Source organism: Symphalangus syndactylus, chromosome 7, assembly GCF_028878055.3.
Source record: "Symphalangus syndactylus isolate Jambi chromosome 7, NHGRI_mSymSyn1-v2.1_pri, whole genome shotgun sequence".
Classification (NCBI taxonomy): Eukaryota; Metazoa; Chordata; class Mammalia; order Primates; family Hylobatidae; genus Symphalangus; species Symphalangus syndactylus.
This window is the reverse complement of record NC_072429.2, coordinates 107,048,870-107,073,388: the sequence shown is the minus strand read 5'-3', so window position 1 is coordinate 107,073,388 and position 24,519 is coordinate 107,048,870. Positions and strand designations below refer to the sequence as shown.

The window sequence follows — 24,519 nt, the reverse complement described above, 5'->3', positions numbered from 1 at the left end:
ATACACTGCCATTTAAATTTTTTCCTAGAAAAAATTTTTAAAAACGTATTGTTGCTATCAAATGACCTTAATCCTGGTCCTTGGCCACAAACTAAACAAAACAAAAAAGGCTTTGCTAAGTGTATACCATTGAGAGAATTATCAATCATAACTTTTTAGTTTCCCTGAATCACCAGTTCTAGCTCCCTAGACATGATATGCACATTGCAGCAAGAAAAATAAAAATGTGTCTCCATTTTAAACAACTAATTTTCTACAAAAGTGTTGATTATTACTTCTCTATAGCTGTGTGACTTTTAATCATTATGAGTGTTCATCAAGCACCACTAATACATCTTTCTTTGTGAAGTATGATAGTTTCAGTTCCTATCCTCTAAGAGCTTACAATATGATGTCAGAAATAGAAGCATGCAAGCTAAATTTAAGCTGGGTATAGTAGAGACTCTTTATATAAACATGTCATTGGAAGCTCTCCTAATACCACCATTATAGGCTACCAGTGTTATAATAAGCTTTTTTTTATCACAGTAAAAATGAGAGTCAATAAAGTCAGGTTTATACAACTAAAGTTTAAAGCTACTCAGACCAAGGTTCACATCCCATACTATTATAGACCAGGATATCTTACTTCTTTGAGATCAGTTCTCATCTATAGTGGGGGTAAAAATAAAAGGCTCCAGTTATCGAATTACAGCAAGAATTAAATAAAATAAGCTTTACATAGTTTCCCACAATAGTAAGTGCTGAATAAGTTATAGCTATTGTTATGTTTAGGTTGATATAATTAAACAAGACAGTAGTAGATACATGTCTTTGAAATAGTAAATCATGTTAAAACAAATCAGTTGTATTTTTATCATGTTCAAACATATTTGGGCCTAGATTATGTGGACTTATAATTTTTCATAAATATGTCAGTAGCCTTATACATATATGTTTAGCATATATGTTTTTATATGATTCATCCATCTGCTGTAATGTGCAGCTATTTTATACCACTTTAAGGATTTATTCAGCAATAATCTGTCTACTACCACCAAACTCTGTTAGGGAGAATGATTTCTATGAAAATTTTACTTCATCGGCTATCATTTTAAATAGAGGGAGGTGCAGCAAAAAGACGTTTTATCATAAATTTTGTAATAACCCTACATAGTTTTCCCAAGTCAATTTTAATCTGTTTGGGGTGTGTAGTTTATCGGCTATATTTCAGTTTCCATGTCAACAGATGCAATCATTGCATACACATTCTGCAGCTGGGTAGACAGGCAGTCTCCTCTGAGACTTCAACTTGCAAATAAAGCAGTGTGTGAGTAAGAGACAAGCATTCTTCTCCAGGAGAATTAGCACTGCACTTCTAGGATACCAGTCTCAGGTGATAGCCAAAGCAAGGCTTCCAAATACAGCTCTTTCTCCAGGTTTCTCATGGAACAATTGAGACATCTTTAACCAGGGCATAAAGACACTTCCACTTCTGCTTTTAGAATTGGTTCTTAGGTTAAATAAAACACAATGAAAAACTGTACACTAAGTACCTGGTTCTCATCCATCTCTTAGGATTTCCTGTGTTTTTGAATTGGAAATTTATAAAAACAGTTGAGCTGTTCTGAAAATAAAACTTAGATGATGAAAAATAAAGTCATAGAAATCACCGCAAAAAAAGTAGGAACCAAAGAAACTTCTTTAACAAAAATTACCTCAGATTCTTTCATGATACTGTGAAACTGAGATTCTGCATTCATTTGAGCTACTTCTAAACACAGTGAAATATTTTATATGTAATTGATGCAGTTAAAGGAAAAATAATTTAACTTTTTGTTATGGGAAATTTTCAAACATACACAAAATTAAAAAGAATAATGAAATGAGCCTTTATGTACCCACCTCCCAGTTCCTCAATTATCAGTATTTTGGCACTTTTTTTATCTATATACCCCACACAAATTTTTTGCCAGATTTTATCAAAGTAAATCATCTAATTTCACTCATAAATATCTACATCTCCAACTGATAAAGATATTTTCTAAAAAGTAACAGTTATGCTGTCATCTATAACAGCTAAAAAATGAAGAATACCTAAATATTTAAAAATTCTATTTTAAGTTAATAATATAAAAGATTGATGTTGACAGTTGTATATTATGTTAAAGTCATAAATTACTTCCATAAAAAATTTTAAATTATTTATTTTTCCCACGGAGAACAAAATTCTTTGTAAACATTGTTGTCCTGGGTTTTTCTCACTCTTTTTCTAGAGGAGGGATATATAAACTTCTAGTTAGTTCTTGTTATTTTACAATGACAAGGATACCCATTAAAGAAGCTAATCTTTGCTAACTGACATAACATCGGGGATTCTCTGATTCTGTCTTCAGTTCCTCTTCAGTTGGCCAAGAAGTACCAAGAAGTTATCATTTCCATATGACTGTCATTGCTTAAAACTAGCTAGTATGAGCAGGACAGTGGCCATGGAAGTCGAAACCCGCTAAGGAGTGTCAAACAACTCAACTGCCAAATCAACTAGAAGAGAATAAGGAAAGAAAAAAAAAACAAACAAAACTAGCTAGTATGTTCATGAAATCTATCTGTTTCATTAAAGGTCATCAACCAAGATATTTCTCCATGAAAACCTTTCTCTTAGAACGATTCGTGTTCCATTTGTGGAGTACCAGTCTGCCTTTGCCTTTCCACTTATCAACTTCTGTAAAGGGTCTTTCTGATGTTTCCCTTGTCAATCTGTTTGTGGCTTCTCTGCCTCTTTCTCTAGCTTTGGGGATGTCTTTATCTGCCTCATTTTTCTTTTTCCCTATTTTCATCTTTTGTTTCCTCTCTAATCTCTGCCTCTCCTTCCTAGTTGTTAAATTTATTGAATATAAGGCGATATTTCCTATTCTTAATATTCAAAATAGATGACAGAGGATAACAGACCTACATGTAAAATGTAAAACTACAAAACTCCTAGAAAATAAAATCGGAGAAAATTTAGATGACCTGGGATATGGCAATGAGTTTTTAAATACAACACCTAAGGCACAATCCATGAAAGAAATAATTGATAAGACAGACTTCAGTAAAATTCAAAACTTCTGCTCTGTGGAAGACCATGTCAAGAACATAAGAAGACAAGCCACTTAATGGAAGAAAATATTTGTAAAAGGCATATCTGATAAAGGACTGTTACCTAAAATACACAAAGAACTCTTGAAATTCAACGATAAGCAAACAAACAACCTGATTTTAAAATGGACCAAAGACCTTAACAGACACATCATCAAAGAAACCATATAGATAGCAAATAAGCATATGAAAAGATGCTCCACATTACATGTCATTAGGGAAATGAAAACTTAAAAATGAGGTAAAACTACACATCTGTTGATATGGCCAAAATCCAGAATACCAATGACACCAGATACTGGCAAGTGGAGGAACAGGAATGCTCATTCATTGCTGGTAGGAATGCAAAATGGTGGAGACACTTTGGAAGAAAATTTGATGGTTTCTTACTAAACAAACTTTACCATATGATCTAATAATCACAATCCTTCATATTTATCCAAAGGAGTTGAAAAGTTATGCCCACACAAGAATCTTTACACAGATATTTATAACAGATTTATTCATAATTGCCAAAACATGAAAGCAACCAAGATGTCCTTCAGTAGGTGATTAGATAAGTAATCAGTAATCTATGGTACATCCAGACAACAGAATAGTATTCAGCACTAAAAAGAAACGAACTATGAAACCATGAAAAGACTGAAGGAAACTTAAACGCATGTTACTAAGTGAAAGAAGCCAAGCTGAAAAGCTTGCATACTGTATGATTCCAACTACATGACCTTTTGGAAAAGGCAAAACTATGAAGACAGTAAAAAGATCAGTGGTGCCAGAGTTTGGAAGAGGAGGAGAGGGATGACTAGGTGGAGCACAGGGTATTTTTAGAGCAGTGAAGATACTCTGTGGAATACTGTAACGATGGATACATATTATTATACATTTTTCCACAGAACATATAACAATGAGGGTGAATCCTGGGACTTTGGGTGATTGTGGTGTGTCAGTGTAGGTTCATCAATTGTGACAAATGTGCCAGTCTGGTGTGGGATGATGATAATGTGGGATGTGGTGCTTAAGTGGAGGCAGGGAAGTGGGGGAATTTGTATAGGAGATCTCTGTATCTTCCTCTTCATTTTGTTGTGAACCTGCAACTGCTCTGTAGAAGACTCATTAAAAATAAGAAATAGATAAAACAAAGTCCTTTAAAAAATTAATTTAAAAATAGGTGAGATAAACATTTGGGGCTTCTCTAAAAGAAAATAAAATTGTTTTTCACTTATTTTTTTTTTCTTCTTTCAGACTGGTAGCTCTATTAGTATGTTTTGTTAGAATACATATTTAAGCATTCTAATAGTTAGCTAGCTATACATTGTATGTTTACTGCAGATGATTTCCAAAGAGCTCTAAGCAGTTTTGTAGCTGGGAATTTTACTCATTCTCATGGCATGCGTGCTCGTAGGACAAAATACACTGTATGATGCTCTGATATTTGGAAAGGGTCCTATGGTTTAGAGAGCTTCAAAACATCACTCAGCAGATGAGTGCAGTCCCCTTGCTAGTGCTCAGTGTTTTACCTAGAAAATTTATAGTTATTCCAATTGGATTATGTCATTAAATACAGATTTTGTCAGCCTTGTTAAACCCTTACATCTAGAAGGCATCTTAGAGACTAGCCTAAAATTCTTTCATTTTACTATTGGGAAATTAAGACTAAGGGAGGCCAATGATTACCTAATAAGTTAGAAATGGAGTTAGAACTAGAACCTCAGTTTCCTGACTACCAGTCCAGTACTTTCTAGAACTTTCCCTATAATTTTGGGAAATAAGGAATATGTTGCATGGTATGAGAGGGCAGTGCTTGCTCTCATCAGTATAACGCGCTCTGTGAGTTGTTTTCCCGGGGTCCCAGATCCTCCCACACTCTTTAAGCCAATGGGGTCTAGAACAAAGGATTACATTAGGACAGTAGCTGGAGGAAGAGTATGATGGAAGAAGGTTTCATTGGCTTTTGTTAGCATCATACTGGAATGCAGCTAACGGTAATGTATTAATACGTCAGGATACCCTTGCAAAGGAATTTCAAAATAGAAAAGTCTCTCTGTGGAGCAGAAAATATTGAAATAACTTGTAAAACAGCATTCAAGTTTACATCTGTGAAAGGGAAAAGATGTCCATTCTTTCCTCCACCTTTAATGATTCACTGTGTTTGTTGGCCTAATGCAGTTGTTGTCATTTTTATTCTGTTTCATTAGTAAGTTCCTAAAGAGCATGCCACTAGATTTGATTATATGATGACATGTAAATGAGAAAACATGCCACATTATTTTTTGTGTGGATAAAGTGTCTTGCTAATAACAATGGGGAAAATAATAATATGCAGGCCCTAAATACTTGTAGAAGTGCTTTAATGCCAATGCCGTTTGCTCTCCAAAAGCAACCTCAGGACATATGTTTTGGTTTTCAACCCTCAAAATGGATAAGCTCTATTTTAAGGCACTATTTTCAAAATTATTAGCTTTATTTATATTTATGTTTAAAAGAACTCCCTTTAATAATATCACTTCAGAAACAAATAAATAATAATAAATGACATCATTTCATTGAGAGAGTAAACAGTCAACAATTCAGTGTAGTTTTTAAATAGGTTAGAATTAGAGTTACTGCTGAAAAATTACTGTTCTTCGTTCTGTGTTTCCAATGAGAAAAATAAATCAATATAAGAAAATGTCACTTTGGTGAGGTTATTAACAACCTTAAATTACAGGGAGGTTCCTCTAAAGAGGAAAAAAGGATGATAAAACATGTCTACTTGAAATGGCTTCATAGTTTAAGCAAACAGCGTAGCCAAAAAATGTCCCACCCAGCAGGAAATGGTAACAGCCTTAAAATAGTCCAGAGAAATAGACTGTTTCAACAAAAAGTTAGGGAAAAAAATCAACCCACGACATCAATTGAATTTTGACTGAGACTGTCAAAGACTTGGGCTGGAAAAACATAGTATTAGGGAATCTAAAACCCTTAAACAGTATTGGAAAATGCAGACCCTTGGGGGAAAAAATGTAGGATAATGCATAAAAATAAGGTATGGATACTTATCATATGTTGTAATTCCGTGTTTTTCTCTCACATTAAGCTTTGAGTATAAAACTGAACAATGTCACAGTATAGCTACTTTATTCAATCTAACTAAAATATACTCACTAGAAGATATACTTCCAGATCTTTATACTTCACATCTAACTCATGCTGTGAACTACTAAAATTATCTTTACAAAAATATCCCCTGACACCCTGAAAAATGTTTGTAAATTGTAGTAGCTCCCCCTCCCATTATAATATCAAACAATCAAGAAATATAAATAGTATGTAGTCATAGAAGCTTATATAATTGAAATAACTGAGAACTTCAACGTTGGTTTAAATGTTTATATCCTAGTTACCAGTCTATGGGCTTGGATAGGTTATTTGCTTTCTCTGAGCCTCAGTTTTCCTTATCTATCAGGTGGGACTAAGAATATTTACCCTATTGGGTCTCCTTTACCACTTAAGCAAGATTACATATATCTTAGTGCATGGTAGATGCTCAATTAATGTTTGTTTCTTCCATTTTTCTGATTAGGATGCAGCTTGAATTAAAATCTAGAAATTTTTTTTTTTTTTTGAGATGGGATCTCGCTCTGTTGCCCAGGCTGGAGTGCAGTGGCATGATCTTGGCTCACTGTGACCTCTGCCTCCCAGGTTCCAGTGATTCTCCCAACTCAGACTCCCCAGTTGCTGGGACCACAGGCAGTGCCACCACGCCTGGCTAATTTTTGTATTTTTCAGTAGAGATGGGGTTTCACCATGCTGCCTAGGCTGGTCTGTAACTCCCTAGCTCAAGCCATCTGCTGGCCTCAGCCTCCCAAAGTGTTGGGATTACAGGTGTGAGCCACCACACCCAGCCTAAAACCTGGACATCTTAAATAGGAGGCCGGGCTGGGCACAGTGGCTCAGGCTCGTAATCCCAGCACTTTGGGAGGCCGAGGCAGGTGGATCACAAGGTCAGGAGTTCAAGACCAGCCTGGCAACTCCGTCTCAAGAAAAAAAAAAAAAAAAGAAACAGGCCAGTGCTTTTCCCCCACAGATTACAGAGACTGTTGTGATAAACTGGAGGGCCACCCTGGGAAGAAGGCTGGGGAATAAAGATTTATCTAAAGAAAAAGAAGCCCTAATAAATTTTAGACTGTTCAGATGGATAGTGTGATAAGCAAGAAGAGGGCTGTGTATGTATTAAGCGTGGAAATGATGTGGCACCCCCTGTGTCTCTGACATCTAGTGTGTCATAGGAATCTTGGTGGGTACACAAGCACTCTAACACACTGGGCTGGGTTGTGTTCTGCATTGCATTTTAATCTTTTCTTGCAAATCTCAATTTTTCTCAATGAAGCCTGGTAACTCTTTTTTTTTTGCGGGGGCCGGGGGTGGTTCTTTAGCAATTTAATTCTCAATGTATGCTGTTGTGACATTTGTGTTACAAAACATACAGGTAACAGTTAAAGGACTAGTTAGCATTTGTATAGAATACCACCACCTTTTGGTTAGATTTCAATGAGAAAGGCAGATGCTTTAAGTGAGCATATGTTTTTACAAAACTGATTGGGCCAGGCAAGAGCTATCTCAAATAGATTTACTTTTATTTAATAATCCTATTCGTGGTTGGATATAGTATTGTCTGGTCAAGATAAGAATGTTCCCTCTTATTTTCTACATACTCAGTTTCTGAAAGTGCCCTGGGAATGCCACTCTTTTGGCAACAACTGGATAAGCCTAAATTCGTAGTTGTTGTCCTATGATATGGAAGGTTAAAGTCACTGCGGATGGCCATTCCTACTTAAGAGATGATGTTTTGAGAAAACTAATATATCATCATCAGCTAACTGAAGCTTCACCATACTGACTGTGTGTCATCACTCAGACATTGCCATGTGAGGTTTGTATTTTTAAATTTTATTTCTGGGCCTATCTTTAAGAGCTTGCTTTACATTATCACCAGCATTTTACAGATAAGAAAATTTCAACTTAGGTTAAACATAGGAAAAGTTACAGCTTGAGTGCGACAGAGGTGTCTTGGAAATTCTGTCTGATGACTCCAGAAACCATTCTCAGAAGACCTACGTTGTATTCCTGAAATAGTCATAATTTATTTCCCCTGATGTCAACTCATCTTCTAAAGTAGAAAATAAAAACTGCCATGGCAAATCAGCAGGAAGGTGACCCTGTCTTCCATTCTTTCTTCACCTACCCACTATTGAAAATTCCATGTGCTCCAATGACTTCAATCTACCCACTTACTCATCCTGCAAACCCTACCTTAGCCTCTGTCTCTCTCTCTTTTTTTTGAGACAGAGTCTCACTGTCACCCAGGCTGGAGTGCAATGGCATGATCTCGGCTCACTGCAACCTCTGCCTCCTGAGTTCAGGCGATTCTCATGCCTCAGCTTCTCGAGTAGCACGCCACCATTCCAGCTAATTTTTGTATTTTTAGTAGAGACAGGGTTTCACCATGTTGGCCAGACTGGTCTCAAACTCCCAACCTCAAGTGATCCGCTCGCCTCAGCCTCCCAAAGTGCTGTGATTACAGGCATGAGCCACTGCGCCTGACCCCTTAACCTCTCTCTTAAATTCAAATTCCAAACCCACATCAGTAACTTCTGGCTAGAATATTTCACCATTACAGAGATTAAACTTGACTAAAGTGGATGCTCCTTTTTCTGAAATAATTTTCCCTTCCTAATTCTCCCTAAATCACTTCTGATTTTTCCTTCTTCCTCTTCCCCCACATCATGTCAGTTACATAATCTGATTAGTTGGTTAATTGATTTAGCTCTTAAATATTTACTGGATGCTCATTTTGTCCCCAAGCACAGGGCTGGGAGCTAAGAATTTATCAACATAAATCCCTGCCCTTGAATGGATTTCAGATTCTTACTTAATGTCTTTCACATTCAATACTTTATTTCCATTCCCACTGGCAATGTTTTAATCATTGTCTTGTCAGGCCTGGTCCCTTGCAGGAGTTTCCTAGCTGGTGGTTTATCTGCTTCTATTCTCCCTGCTTGTCCCCAGGCTCGCCCCCATCCTTAGACTGTATCTAACCTTTCTATTTGTTACCAACAGGAAACTCTGAACCCTCCTTGGCAAGGTTCTTCTTTGCTCATATGCCGTTAATGGTTGTTATTGCTGGCAGAATTATGCTCAAACCTATGAGTCTGTGTTTTAAGGATATTTATAATCTGCTCCTCCATTTTCAGCCCTACTTCTTACCATAGGAATAGTTATTAAAGCATGGTCTTAGAGTCCTTCAATCAGAATCACATAGGTATCTTATTAGAGATACAGATTTCTTGCCTGCCAGTGAATCACTGTCTTGCGCTACTTCTGAGAAATTGGAAAGCAGTCTCTGACATCGAGGAGCTGAATAGGCTTCGCAGTGAGGCCATGATGTACTTCTGTTGAACACAAGTAATTTCACAGAATGCCAACATTAGACAAGGCTGTTTGGTGATCATGATGACCAATCTGTAATCAAGAAGAAACACAGACAAAAACAAGAACATTGTGCAAACCAGAAGAACAGACAAATATCCCCCATCCTGGTGAGTATGACTGCCTGTTGCTTCTTTACCAACTACAGTTTCAGCATTCTTTGGTTTTTCCCACCTTCTAGATAAAAATTATTAAGATACTCAATCATAGAAGTGCCTCTGCTTCGTGACAGCACCTAACCAGAGCAAAAGCCTGCTTCCTTGGACCCTCCTCAAGTTCACCTAGTACAATTCCAAATCCTTTTTAACACCTTTTTACGGAGACACTCCATGGGTTATCCACGGTGTGTAATTTTTCTCTTTGTAATTAATCCTTCAACTACAGATATGTTCCTGGTGGGCTTTAGCTGGAGGTCATTTGACAGATCACATGAATTTTCATTTTACTGAGCTCCTAAAGTAATTCTGAAGTTGATATTGAGAACCACGGCTACAACCAAGCTGTTGTCTGTGTTTTTCTGTAAACAAGTCATATACATTCTTATTTATCTAATCCTTCTAGCCTTCAAAGATAACTTACTTTTTGTTTTGTTTTGTTTTGAGACAGGGTCTCACTCTGTTACCCAGGCTGGAGTGCAGTGGCACAATCATGGCTCACTGCAGCCTTCACCTTCCAGGCTCAAGCCATCCTCTACCATAGCCTCCCAAATAGCTGGAACTACAGGTCTGTGCCACCAAACCTGACTAAATTTTTAAATTTTTCTTTTTTTTTGTAGAGACAGGGTTTTCCCATGTTCCCAGGCTGGTCTCCAACTCCTGGGCTCAAGCATTCCTCCCACCTCTGCCTCCCAAAATGCTGTGATTAAAGGTGTGAGCCACTGTGCAGTGCCCAAGATAACTTATGTCTTCCTTCATCACTGAGGGTCCCTGAGCTGCCATCCCACATCATCTCCCCTTCACTGAACTCATACCAGTGACACCCACTTGGAACCAAGTACAGACATTGTATTGCTCCTCACCCTTTAACATTCAGCTCACGGCCTTCCTCTAAAAAACTATGGCTGTTCAACACCAGACCTTCAGAGAAAAAGCAATTCCAATCACATCTTCCTGAACCCTGCTTCGCAAAGTCACTTTTTGGCTCATTCATCTTTTGCGACTGCTATTGCTGGCAGAATAAAGTTCAAACATTTCAGCCTGTTACGAATGAACAAGCTGGGCTGTTTAATATCAGACTCTTCAGAGTGAAAGATAAGAGAGTGAGTTCTAGAAATACTGTCTCTCTGCCAGGGCCAAACCTGGGAAGAGTCCCCAAGGAAGGTTCCAGAGGACAAACAGGAGATGAAAAATCTGGCTTTGATGAATATGAAGGAGGAAGGTAACAAATGAATAAATGAATGAAAAAGAATGAATGAATGCTTGTGCTCCTAGTGAATTATTTATCACTGGACAAGCTTGAATAACCCTACATGCTGATTTCATTTCTTTCAGGTGTTTTATCTTTTTAAAGAAATTGTGTATGTAATAACTGGGCTAAGGCCGGGCGCGGTGGCTCACGCTTGTAATCCCAGCACTTTGGGAGGCCGAGGCGGGCGCATCACGAGGTCAGGAGATCGAGACCACGGTGAAACCCCGTCTCTACTAAAAATACAAAAAAATTAGCCAGGCGTGGTGGCGGGCGCCTGTAGTCCCAGCTACTCGGAGAGGCTGAGGCAGGAGAATGGCGTGAACCCGGGAGGCGGAGCTTGCAGTGAGCCGAGATTGCGCCACTGCACTCCAGCCTGGGCGACAGCGAGACTCCATCTCAAAAAAAAAAAAAAAAAAAAAAAAAAAAAAAAAAAAAAATAACTGGGCTAGTCATTGTTATTATTGTTTGATAACCCCTTTTTACCTCCATTTACTTACTCCTTCATTCATTCGACAAATATTTTTAGGAGACTTTTCATGTGTGAGGCACTGTGGTGGGGACTGGCAGTACACATTTAATCAAGAAAGGTCACTGCTCTCATTGAAAGCCCAGAATTTATTGGTAGAAATATATAATTAATTATGGAATTACTTGAAATTGTGTTTAAAAAACAACTATTCAACTGCAAGGGAGGGACTCCTGGAAGAAATTACTTTAAATGGACACCTAATGAATTAGAAAGAGTTAGTAATTTTACAAAATTGTAGTGAATCATATTTAAGATATGTATTAAGGTCTTTTTAAAATATGCTGTATATATCCACTTGTTCAAATGAAAATTTTTAAAGACCAAAGTTTTAGAAGTTGTTTTCTAAGGTCTTACCTCCCTTCAATACACTGTGACAATTGCTAGCTGCCTGTTTTTAAGATATTGCATTTCTGTCTCTCCAGCATTTTTGTGCTTTGAATCCTTTTATTTGAGTGCATTTTTCTATTTTGAAAAGCATTCTGTATAAGAAAGTCCTATGGAGTCTTCTTTAATAAGGAATATTACCTACTGCATAGTGTCAGATCAAAAAATAGATCCTCCATTGGGCAATATCATGACACATCACTGGTAGTGCCTTCAAACAATCCCGGAAGATGCCACAGCTTAAGTGTACTATTGTTCAGTTACCTTTTTTCCTAGTACTGTACAGACTATGTGAGTAGAAAATAACCAGAATGCAGAATCTATGTCTATCTGTTCCATGGCAGCACATCTTTCCAACACCTAGCACCATTACTTGCACCACATGGTAATATTCACAGCTTCAAAAAAATGACAGTACATCTCCATAAGAACTGGAGAGAACATAACTAATAGTCTAGAGAGGCAGAAGAGGGTAGAAGCAAATAATTCAGAGGACCCTGAATCTCACTAGAGATAAGATGGTGGCAACTTGAAATGATTCATGCATGGTGATCCAAAATTCTTGTGGCTTCAGAGAAGGTATACAGAAATAAGTCTGTATAGACTCACATTTCAAATAAGAATAACTTGTGGTTGGAGGAGATTATTGAAGGAGACATGATCATTTCCTTAAGTAGCCTATAGTCTAGCTAGGAGACAGGACTAAAGAATGAGAAACAACCTGGCAGCAATTAAGGGCTAGACATGAGGTACTGAGAGTTCAAGCTAAGATGGTGGCAGAGAGAATGATGAGGTGGAAGGGGAACATGCTTCTAGAATCTGGAATTACATCCTTTTATATGCTGGCCCATGTCAATTTATCAATTTAAAAATATTTCTAGAGGGTAACAATGATGCATATTTAACTGATTGAATGCTGATAACTATAACAACTTCCACATCGACTGCCTTATGGAGTCTTCCAATTTGTAAGGTAATTTTAGCTTCTCTCTAGCTGGGTCCATGCAGCCTTTAAGATTAAATACTTAGGTATCTTCTAAAGTGTGCCAATTTTGCTGTCTCTCTGATCCTCCAGGCTTGACATGCTGGCTATTAAGACCGACTTTAAGTGACCTACTTAAACATAATATGTTTTTGTCTAGTCCTGTCACTGAAGTGAATCCCTGGCTCTCCTTTCCATGGGCTGGCATGTTGTGACTCCTGCCCTTTTGTGTTAGTTACCTATTGCTGTACAACAAACTAACCCCCAAATCTAGTGGCTTAAAACAGCAAACATTTTTTCTTACACAATTTCCCAGGATCAGAAATCTGGGAACAGCTTAGTTGGGTGGTTCTGGTTCAGTCTGTCATGAGTTTACAGTCAAACTGTCAGTTGGGGCTGCAGTCATCCAAAGGCTTGAATGGGCTGGGAGGATCCACTTCTGAGATCACTCACATGGCTATTGGGCAAGAGGCCTCAGTTTCTCAATTCTTGGGCCTCTTCATAGGATTGCTTATGATCAGGCAGCTGGCTTCCCCAGAGTGAATGATCTTAGAGACAAAAAGAGAGGGAGAGAAAGAGAGAGAGACAGGGAAGGAGAGAGAAAGAACATACTTCCTTTTATGACATACACCATTAGTTCTACCTTATTTTATTTATTCAAAGAAAGTAAGTCTAGCCCACGCTTCATAGAAGGGGATTACACAAGAATGAGAATACCAAGAGTCAGGGACCCTAGGGGCTGTTCTGGAGGCTGCATACAAAACACCCCTTTATAAAGTGACTGTTCCATTATTTATTTGAAGTTGTTATTTTCATTTTCACATGTATTTATTAACTCCCTCATGAAGTTAGAGTGAATGCTAATCTGTCTGCATGTGAAGCTATATGAAGTTAATATTTTATACTTTAACCTCAAAATGAGAGTTCCTCTTCCTCCTACTGACAGATTTTACCCTTTTGAGAATGCAAATATACTTGTCTTTTCCCCCACTTATGATCTTCCACTGAAAGCTGCAGGTTACCATTTCTTTCTTACTTTGATTTGTAAGGTTGTCAGGATAACAGCACAAAGCATTTCTTATACTCACAATGTCAAAAAGAAAATAGAGAATTCTTTCTCCTCCTTAACGCCAACTGAAAATATTCATATCCAAATCCTTCGCCACTCAGTCAACAAGCCAAACCCTATTCACTGTTGAAGTGAGCAACTGCCAACAGTTTCTTCATTTACTTGTATCAAATAAATAAAGAACTGTACTAACCTGAGCATTAGTTTATTTTTTAAATAATTGAAACAATTTGGTGCTTGAGTCTTCAGTGTTTAAAGGAAGCAAAAATTCACCAACTGAAACATAACATATTACATATTACCATGGCTTGACTCTGGGCATGATTGTTTTGAAGCCAGAAATAAATTGGATATGGGAAGTCAAGGTCATGGCCTCTGGCACTCAGGAGTTTATAGTCAGGGAACATATTAGAGCTTGGGTCCTGAAACCATAACTATTGTCAGTAAGAAAGCAAAGACTGTTGCTTGATACTTTATTATGAAGAAAAAAAAGCAAGCAAGAAAGCAAAGACTGGTCTGCTAACACTCTTCATGCCTTTAAGAAGGCTGTGTAGATTTTGTCCTTTCTTAAGTTCGTGTCTACTTTGACAGCATTGAGATTGTCTGATGAAGAAATAATGCATTTAAAATACCCATTATGGGATTTGCAGACAGATCTCTCCTGCCTTTGTAGATTTTAGATAGATTCAAGTACATGAACAGATTGAAGACAAAACTGTATTCCCTTCTCACTTCCATCACAGATGTGCTAACTTTGGCAACATCTCTGAGCTTACTTTCCTTAAAAGTGAAATAAGAATAATAAATATCCATACTTGGAGATATACTTTGATGATTGAAGTGTATTAAAATACTAGTAATAGGGCTCTCACATAGTAGATAGTCAAAAAATGTTGCTTCTTCTTCCTTTTGTGTCTTATCAAAATATGCTGGAAATAATTCTGCAAGAGAGATTTTCACAGAGTTGTTGCTTCATTTTCTGGCTCTACTGGAGAATATGGGTATGGAGGGGAGCTTTTCTACCTTCTGCATGCAGGACATTACATTGTTAACTGTATTCCGAAAGCTTAAAAGAGAATTGGGCTGAATATTTAAGTACTCCCCAAAGTCAGTGTAAGATATAGGAAATTATGCATATTAGAATGTTATGCTGCAACATGATACATTAAGTCCCAGTGAAGCTGTGGTTCCTAATTCAGACTGTATTAAGTTTCTCAGCTTAAATTTTATTATAGTGTAGATCATCGATATCAAGTGAATCAAGCCAACTATGAAAGCATCGGTAATAAGAGAAAGACATTTTAATGTATTAAGAAACCACTCTATGAAATTTTACACAAAACACACCACTTACTTCAGATTCATTTGCTGGAAAGTTGCTAATGTTGAGTTTTATATTAATTTATGTTTACCAAATGCTTTGCAATCACCTTTATTACTCATCTTCAAAGACTTTTGGTAATGGATCAAACCAAACCACCAACCTGGAGAAGCGACTTTGCTAAAGTAGAAGGCACCATTACCCCGCATTACAATTGAAAATTTAGGATAACTTGGTCTGCAGTCTTTCGCAGAGCCCCTTTCACTGTCAAAATAACCAAGCATAGTCTTGAACCTTTTCGCATTCTATCTCCCATTAATTGAAAGCCATACTATCTCCTAAACTCCTTCTCATTGTCCACAGGGCCAGGAAGAAGAATCAGCACACTCTTTACACTTTCTGCTCCTTCCAAGCTATTTATTGTTCCACTAGAAACTTTCACTCAAATTCTTTTCCTACCAGAACTTAATGTAACCCTCTTCTTGTCATACTATCTTGGTTTCCTTGTTACAGCCATGCTTGATATATTTTTAAGCAATAACCCCAACTCTGCTTAGTCGTCTTCATCTCACACTACTCAAATTCACAAAGGACCAGTATATAAACCATGGTTCAACTTTAAAAATTAACAACGATCCATATAACTATAAAGAAAACAATTACACGTGGTAAAAATTAGGGCATTTAGTCCATGCACACCAATTTATAAGGAAGCCTCAGTAGAATCACAAGGCTGTTTGGTGAAAAGGAAGCAAAAAGCTATAGATTTAGAATTGCCCTTAAATAGAAGAGCTGAAATAGATCATCTTTTTTTTTTTTTTTTTTTTTTTTTTGAGACGGAGTCTCACTCTGTCGCCCAGGCCTGGAGTGCAGTGGTGCCATCTCAGCTCACTGCAACCTCCACCTCCCGGGTTCAAGCAATTCTCCTGTCTCAGCCTCCCGAGTACCTGGGATTACAGGTGCCTGCCACCAGTCCCGGCTAATTTTTGTATTTTTAGTAGAGATGGGGTTTTACCATGTTGGCCAGGCTGGTCTCAAACCCTTGACCTCAGGTGATCCGTGCCTTGGCCTCCCAAAGTGCTGGGATTACAGGGGTGAGCCACTGCACCTGGCCAATGACTATATTATATAATGATTTATTTTCTTAGGCTGGATACCCAGTAGTAGGATGGCTGGGTTGAATGGTAATTCTATTTTTAGTTCTTTGAGAAATCTCCACACTGTTTTCCATAGAGGTTGAATTAATTTATATTCCCACCAGCAGCGTATAGTATATTTTGTCTTTTCTTTAATCAATCAGCATTTGATTGGAATTAGGCATTCTTACTTACAGTCACCTTGATAAATCTTGCATGGTCCTGTGTCACCTTAACTATTCATTTACAGGTAACCACATCTATTGATGGTTATGCCATGTTATTTTTTAAAAATTCGCCATGGGAGGGTGTTGAGACACCTCTTGTGCCCTACCTCACATCCTGTTAATGTACTTCTAGCCCAGCTGTTGCTATGACAACCAGTTGTGCAAAAGTATGATGTGACAGCACATTGTCTCCATTGCAGTGAAAATTTCTTGTTTTCTACATCAGGGAATTTTTGTTGTAGTGCCTGTGGGAACCTGTTCAGCTATTTTGACTCACTCACAAACCTGGAAGTGTGAGCGAGTTACCACAATGAGGGACAAGAGTCCCCCCTCATCCATCCCTTGAGTGGATAATGCTGAGGCGAGCTGTACAGAGCTCCTCAAACTGACCCCATATGATACAACCATATTGGTTGTCATATTTCTTAAGATGAGTGTATTTTTTTTCCTTGGTTGAAAAATGTAGGATTTACAGATTTTGTTTTCTTTTGTTTTGTTTTTTTGAGACAGAGTCTTGCTCTGTTGCCCAGGCTGGAGTGCAGTGGCGTGATCTCGTCTCACTGCAAGCTCTGCCTCCCTGGTTCACGCCATTCTCCTGCCTCAGCCTCCTGAGTAGCTGGGACTACAGGCGCCTGCTACCACGCCCGGCTAATTTTTTTGTATTTTTACTAAAGACAGTGTTCCACCGTGTTAGACAGGATGGTCCCGATCTCCTGACCTCGTGATCTGCCAGCCTCAGCCTCCCAAAGTGCTAGGATTACAGGTGTGAGCCACTGTGCCTGGCCAGAGATATTTTTATGTCCATTTTCACATTGGCAAGACATGCCATCATGACTTTTAGAAGTGTTGTATCAGCTTTCAAATCAATATGAATATTTTTCAAAATGTTTAGGCCAATATAAAATATTTGGGCAATTTAAAACAAACACAGCATGAGAAAATTTTTACTGAGAAAAATAAGTAAATTCAATTTTAAATTATCTGCATAATTCTGTTCAATATTTTCACATAAAAAGTGAAAAACTGGGAGATTTGCCCTTAGAAGTTAGATATTTTTCTCCTTTTAATTTATAGAAACTTGTTACGGAAACTAGTCACAAAATAAAATTACTGCATTATAAATATAAAATATATAAAAGCCCTAATACATGACATGTTCTTTGAATTTGCTTCAAGATGATTTTCTATTTAATACTTTCCCTTAAATATTGATAGAAAATCAGAGGTCAGCCAAACATCTTGGCAATGCCGAGAAATTATATTTTAAATGCAGTATGTAAACGCTCATTTTCATTTTCTAATCTTAATTCAGAGAGGATGGAAAATACAAGTATTTTAGTCCCCAAAGAAATATTAACTCCTCAAACTGGGCTGCTTTGGAATAAAAGTCCTGATGTGCACCCTGTGAACTCAGATAATGTCACTATGAGTACCGTAATTTTTGCATTTCCTGCTTTGTACTAAAATTGCAAGTATATTAGTTTAATATTTTATAGGGGTTTTGGAAGACTGCTCTTGAAATTTTCAAGGTACAGGGTTGTCATTTCTCTGGAAGGAAAATTCCAGCATCTGACAATAATTCTCTGTAATCTTTCACTTGGCTGAAGGCTCTGATTGGTTATAGCCATGGCTTTTCCTCACACACAAATTGAACAATTTCACAAGAGGTTCACTTTTTTCTCTTTTCCTCAAAATAACAAAACTATATGCCATACTATCCCTTTGTCTTTCTCCTAGGTTCACTAAACTAATAGGTCTAATCCCAGATATCTTGATTAGTTACCCAGTCACCACAGTTACCTTTAAAGAGGGAGAGTTTTTATCTGAACACTCAACTTGGGCTTCATGCTCTGCAACAGTTCCACTGAACTTATTCTTTGTTCTGTGTGTTGTGGTTGTTTGTATTTTTTATGTCTTTGGCTTGGTGGCCCTACATATCCACAGGGCATTCTAGTATTGACTATTGACAAAAGTCTAGTCAAATAATAAACCTTATCATACTTCTAAACTATTTGCGGGGGAGGGGTGGAGGACAACAGGTTTTTATTCAATTATGAACTGGCTTACATAACCCCTTCCCTCCAAAACAATGTATGTAACTTGATTTTCACATGGTCATAAGAAACAGTAAACTTTCCTGTTTCTTATTTTTCATAGCAACCTTCATAGACATTTGAAATTTGAAGTATATTGAAGACATACTTGGAAACCTGCTAGAAATAGAAAAAATCAATAAGGTAAGGGGGCAGGTGATTTTATAATGATCAGGGTCTGATTTTAAAAGTGGCATAAAATAATCAGAGTAAATAGCATTTACTGAGAACTTCTTGTTAGCCATCCATGATAAAAAAAAGAATCAGACGGCTTTAGTCATTTCCTCTCTACTGGGTTATTTCCATCAACATTCCGTAATATCTCCCACCTTAAAAAGGAATCCTTTGTGCCTTTTGCTTTAAGGTACCTTCTTTACCTCTCCTTCCCATCTATAGAAAAACATCTGAAAAGCATCCATACTCACCATCTTCACTTTCTTTCCTCCTATTTTAGTCTTTCATCACTTCCACTCCACTGAAAATACATTCTTCAAGGCCATCAATTCTTTATTTATTTATTTTTTTAATAGAGACAGGGCCTAGCTATGTCGCCCAGGCTACTCTTGAACTCCTGGGCTCAAACAATCCTCCCGCCTCCTCCTAGAGTGATGCGATCACAGGCATGAGCACTGTGCCTGGGCATCATTTCTTCAGCTGGAGTGCAGTGGCACAATCATAGCTCACTGCAACCTCCAACTCCTGGGCTCAAGAAATCTTCCTACCTCAGCCTCCCAAGTAGCTGGGACTATGGGTACACACCACCATACCTGGATAATTAAATTTATTTTTTTTTTGTAGAGATGGGGGTCTCACTGTGTTGCCAGGCTGGTCTCGAATTCCAGGCCTCAAGTCTTCTTCCTGCCTCAGCTTCCCAAAGTGCTAGGATTATAGATGTGAGCAACTGTGCCCAACCAAGTTAATTAATTCTTATTGAATCTAGTAGTCTATTCTCAGTCCTTAACTTATTGTATCTTTTGTGGAGCAGCATTTGATAATAATTGATCAAACTATTTCTTGAAATGCTTTTTTCTTTTGGCTTCAGCAACATTACACACTTTTTTTTCCCTCCTCATAACTGACCACTTCCTTTTTGGTCTCCTTTTCTACCTTTTTCTTCTCTTCTTGGCTGCTAATTGTTTAAATGCCCTAAAGATTGATCTTCACCGAAATGTAAGGTTTCTTTATTATTGTAGCATAGACCTTTGAGTTCTCTGGATCTAGAGATTCTGCTTTCCAAAGGAGAACATTTCCACTAGGGGTGCATCAAGAGTCCAGTTGAACCATGAGCCAAAATAAACCACTTTTCTTTATAAATCACCTAGTCTCAGGTATTCTTTTCTAGCAACACAAAAACATACTAACACATATGGCGTTTTATGTGGTCAACAATCAATCCATATATATAAATGTTTGTTTGCTTGTTTTTTAAGAGACAGGGTCTCCCTCTGTTGCCCAGGCTGGAGTGCAGCGGTACAATTATAGCTCACTGCAGCCTCCAACTCCTGGGCTCAAGGGTTTATCCTGCTTCAGCCTCCCAAGTAGCTGGGATTACAGGTGTGAGCCACTGCATCTGAATTCATATTTGTGTTAAAAATGAATGAATGACACAGAAACAGGCTTCTGTATGTCACAGGAAAATATGTATGTGGCATGGATTTGAAAATAGGGATTTTGGAGTTAGACTGTTCTGGAATAGAGACATATCTCTATTTTTAACAAGAGCTTTATGAAATGATGTTGGGCAAATTTCTTAACCACTCCAAGCTTCATTTTTCTTAGTTATAAAATGGAAAAGATAATAACACCAATTTCATAAGATTGCCATAATAATTAAAATAATACTCATAATGGACATGTTATCATTAAATATTGGTCTCATTTGCTGCAACCTACCAGGCAGCAGACAGAATGCTGAAGACTTTTACCTGTAATTCTCATTCAGTCCTCCAAATAAATCTGATAAGTTGATGGCAATTCCATGAAGATTAAACTACAACAACAACAAACTTAGACTCACAGAATTTATTTAATTCATGTGATGATACAGTGTGTTAGTCCGGATAGGTTATGCCAAGCTGCAGTAACGAATCAACCCTAAAATTTCAGTGGATTAACTAATAAGGGATTGTTTCCAACACACACAAAGTATGCTGTGGGTCCCATGGTTCTTCTGAGTACCTTCAATCCAACTTTTCTTCAGGGATCCAAGGCTGCTGGGTCTTGAATCTAGAACATCTTGAACACATGGTTCTAGTTCACTGCAACAGGCAATGAGTGACCTGGAGAATTGTGTTTGGCTTTTAAGTGCATTAGTCAACTGACATACAGCATTTCTAAAATCATAGCACTGGCCAGTACTAGTCATATGGCTCTGCCTAATTTTAAGGAAGCTGCAAAATGTGGGAGAACCTAAACCTGTTTAGTGAATAGTAAATATTTCTGCCACATCTGGCTGGTAGACTGGATTCAAAATGGCAGTATATATGCTTCATATCCTCCAAAACTATGTTTGCCAAATAAAATATATGACGCCCAGTTAAATTTTAATTTCAAATAAATGATGAATAGTTTGAGTATGAGTATATCCCGTGCAATGTTTGGAGCATACTCAGAGTAAAAAATTAAGTGTTATCAGAAATTCAAACTTTTATTTGCTAAATCTAACAACTTTACCCAAGGGCCATATGTTTCAGACATGACTAAAACCTGTTGCTAATATGAAGTGAAGAATTATTCCCCCTACCTAAAGGTATTTACAACCATATTTTAAAATTTCCAGCTAATAGGAGCACATCTGAAGATTGAACTTTGCTAACCACTTGCCAATTCAGCTTACTATATCATAGGGGTTTTTTAAAAGCCCTAAAATTAAATAAAAAAAAAAAGACTTGGATCTCCCTAACCTCCATCACCAACTGAGAATATAGCTAGCCTTCTGTAACTTACTTAGGTTGCCTAAGTTACCTCTTTCTTTATTTGTAAAATTTAACTTGAAAAACATCAAGGGTAGCTTGTCCCTCATGAAATCTATTTTCCTATGATTCTATTTTGTTACGCCATAGTATTGTGTCAGGATATTAATAAAAACATACCACAAATAACACTTCTGAGTATTCTCTCTCTCAAAGTAACCTCCCCAGGCGACGTTATTCTGATGATAATGTTGTAGCTTAAATTATTTTTAGAAAATATAGCAGCATATTCTTTTGAGTATCCTCCTCTGGTGGCAAATTATTTTTCCATAAAGGTAGACTTGATTTTTGGAACCAAATAGAAGTTATTCAAAGTCAAGTCAATGAATGGTCAAATTGAAAAATAAATGTACATTATGGAATAAAAACGAGATAAGTTTATCAAATAAATGAAATTGATTTATTTTTGAGACTCTTTAAAGCTCCATTTAAAAGCAGTTAGTTTTAAGGCAGAAGTTTAAAAATGAGTTTTGAGCAATGATCACATTGCTGGAATAAGTGCATTGCTTCCACCTTTGAAGGAACTCACACTCAATGGGTAAGGAGCTCTGTACGTTGATTACAAAAAGTAACCCTCTATCAAGAAACCAGTGATTGATTGCTATTTATGATAAAGTATTGAAAATACAATTCCACATGATTTATTACCTAAATGCTCTTGAAAATGACTTTTATCCTGGGACAAAGCTCCTTTTTGGTGAACTTTTCAACTATGTTTAAGAAAAGAAATACTCCATACAGGTGGTTTTCTACCTCCCAACAAAATACATACATACGTATGTATTTATAAAGCTTTTCTGATCTTATTCATAAAATGATTTTTTAAAAGTTCAAAAATCCATACATCAAAGATTATGTGACAAATGAAGAAAGTGGAATAAAAAGGTTTTTTTTTTTTCTTGGAAATGTTCATTGGTCAAAATTGAAGATTAACTTTTTACACCAAAATGCAAAGATTTGAAAAATGAAACATATTTCTAGAGAGAAACAAGACAGACATAAGCAAATAGATCAAAACACAAGTTTGGCCATTTTTCTGGACATAGACCAATAAGGTATGTTTTATTGAAACAGCCACTGATAGTACTTAAGATTATCAAGGGCACCTCTGAGTGGTCCCTACCATTGTTTTTCTCATTTCTCCCTAACTCCAACTTTCTCTTTGCTTTCCTTTTTTTATTTTATGGGGTGCACCTATGTTATTGCATGGTGTCTATGCATGCACACACAACACACACATATGTATTGTGTGGTGTCTATGCATGCACACACGACACACATATATGTTATTGCATGGTGTCTATGCATGCAGACACAACACACACGTGTTTAAGAACATTAAAAATTCAAAGTCATTTTGGAGCATTCTGAAATATTTATCTTAAAATATTTAAATTTTACATGCCATGAACTAACCATTCTAATTTTAGGAATTTATCTTCATAAAACTGTAGTGGACTGAATTGTGTTCCCCTAAAAGACATGCCCATGTTCCAATCCCAGGAATTTGTGAATGTTACTTTATAAGGAACAAGGGTCTTTGAAGAAGATATAATTAAGGATCTTGGGATGATGAGATCATCCTTGATTGTCTGGGTGGGTCCTAAACCCAATGACAAGTGTCCTTATAAGACAGAGGCAGTGGGAGATCACACAGACAAATGAGCAGGAAGCAATGTGAACAGGGAGGAAATGCATCCACAAGTCAAGGAATGCCAATAGCCATCAGAAGCTTGAAAATCCAAGGAACATTATCTTTCCTTGAGTCCCTGGATTAGTGTGGCCCTCCTAGATTTGAGATTTATAGCCTCCAGAGCTGTGAGAAAATAAATTTCTATTGTTTCTACCCACCAAATTTGTGGTACTTTGTTACAACAGCCTCAGGAAGCTAATACAGAAATTATCCATAAAATTAATAAATATAATCAGTATAATTTTATTTATAATAGCAAAAGTGTCTACAATAGAGCATTAAAAAGTATACTATAGATATGACACAATATAAATCCTGTAGCAAAATAATATAAAATAATATATTCAATATATATAAAATGAAAAAATAGTTTATGCTAAACAGCCTGCAGAGTATAATTCCATTTGTTTAAAAAGATATATTGGAAGGGTTAATATCCAGGATACATACAGAACTTCTACAACTCAACAACAACAACAAAATAGCCTGACTAAAAAATGGGCAAAGAACTTGGACAGGCATTTCTCCAAAGATGATATACAGTGCTCACTTTGGCAGCACATATACCAAAGATGATATAAAAATGACCAACAAGCATATGAAAAGATGCTCAATATCACTAATCATCAGAGAAACACCAACTAAAACCACAATAAGACATCACCTCACACCCATTTGGATGTCTACCATCCAAAAAAAAAATACCCAGAAAATAATAAGTATTGACAAGGATGTGAAGAAATCGGAACCTCTGTGCACTGTCTGTAATAAAGTAAGATGATATGGTCACCATGGAAACAATACGGCAGTTCCTCAAAAAATTAAAAATAAAATTACAGTATAATCCAGTGATTTCATTTTTTGATATCTTTCCAAAAGAATTCAAAGCTGGATCTGAAAGAGATAGGTGTACACCCATGTTCATTGCAGCATTATTCACAATAGCCAAGAGATGGAAGAAACCCATCGTTCACTGATAGATGAATGGATAAGCAAATTGTGGTATACACGCAATGGAATATTATTCAGCCTTAAAAAAGGAAAGAGGTTCTGACACATACTACAACATGGATGAACCTTGGGGACATTCTGCTAAATGAAATAAGCTAGTAACAAAATCA

The 24,519-nt window shown here is 37.0% G+C and overlaps 1 long non-coding RNA gene across 2 annotated transcripts in view; it reads right to left on the bottom strand.

The window, feature by feature from the left end:
• LOC134737133 (uncharacterized) overlaps positions 1-24,519 on the bottom strand; it is a 69,029-nt gene that overhangs the window by 23,055 nt on the left and 21,455 nt on the right. Inside the window, exons 2-3 of one of the 2 annotated variants that reach the window (XR_010121741.1) lie at positions 13,192-13,435; positions 9,364-9,618 (exon numbers count right to left, since the gene is read on the bottom strand). This is a non-coding gene — a long non-coding RNA (uncharacterized lncRNA). Of the gene's footprint in view, positions 1-8,025; positions 9,619-13,191; positions 13,436-24,519 lie in introns of those variants that run through there. The other variant, XR_010121740.1, reaches the window with a different exon arrangement.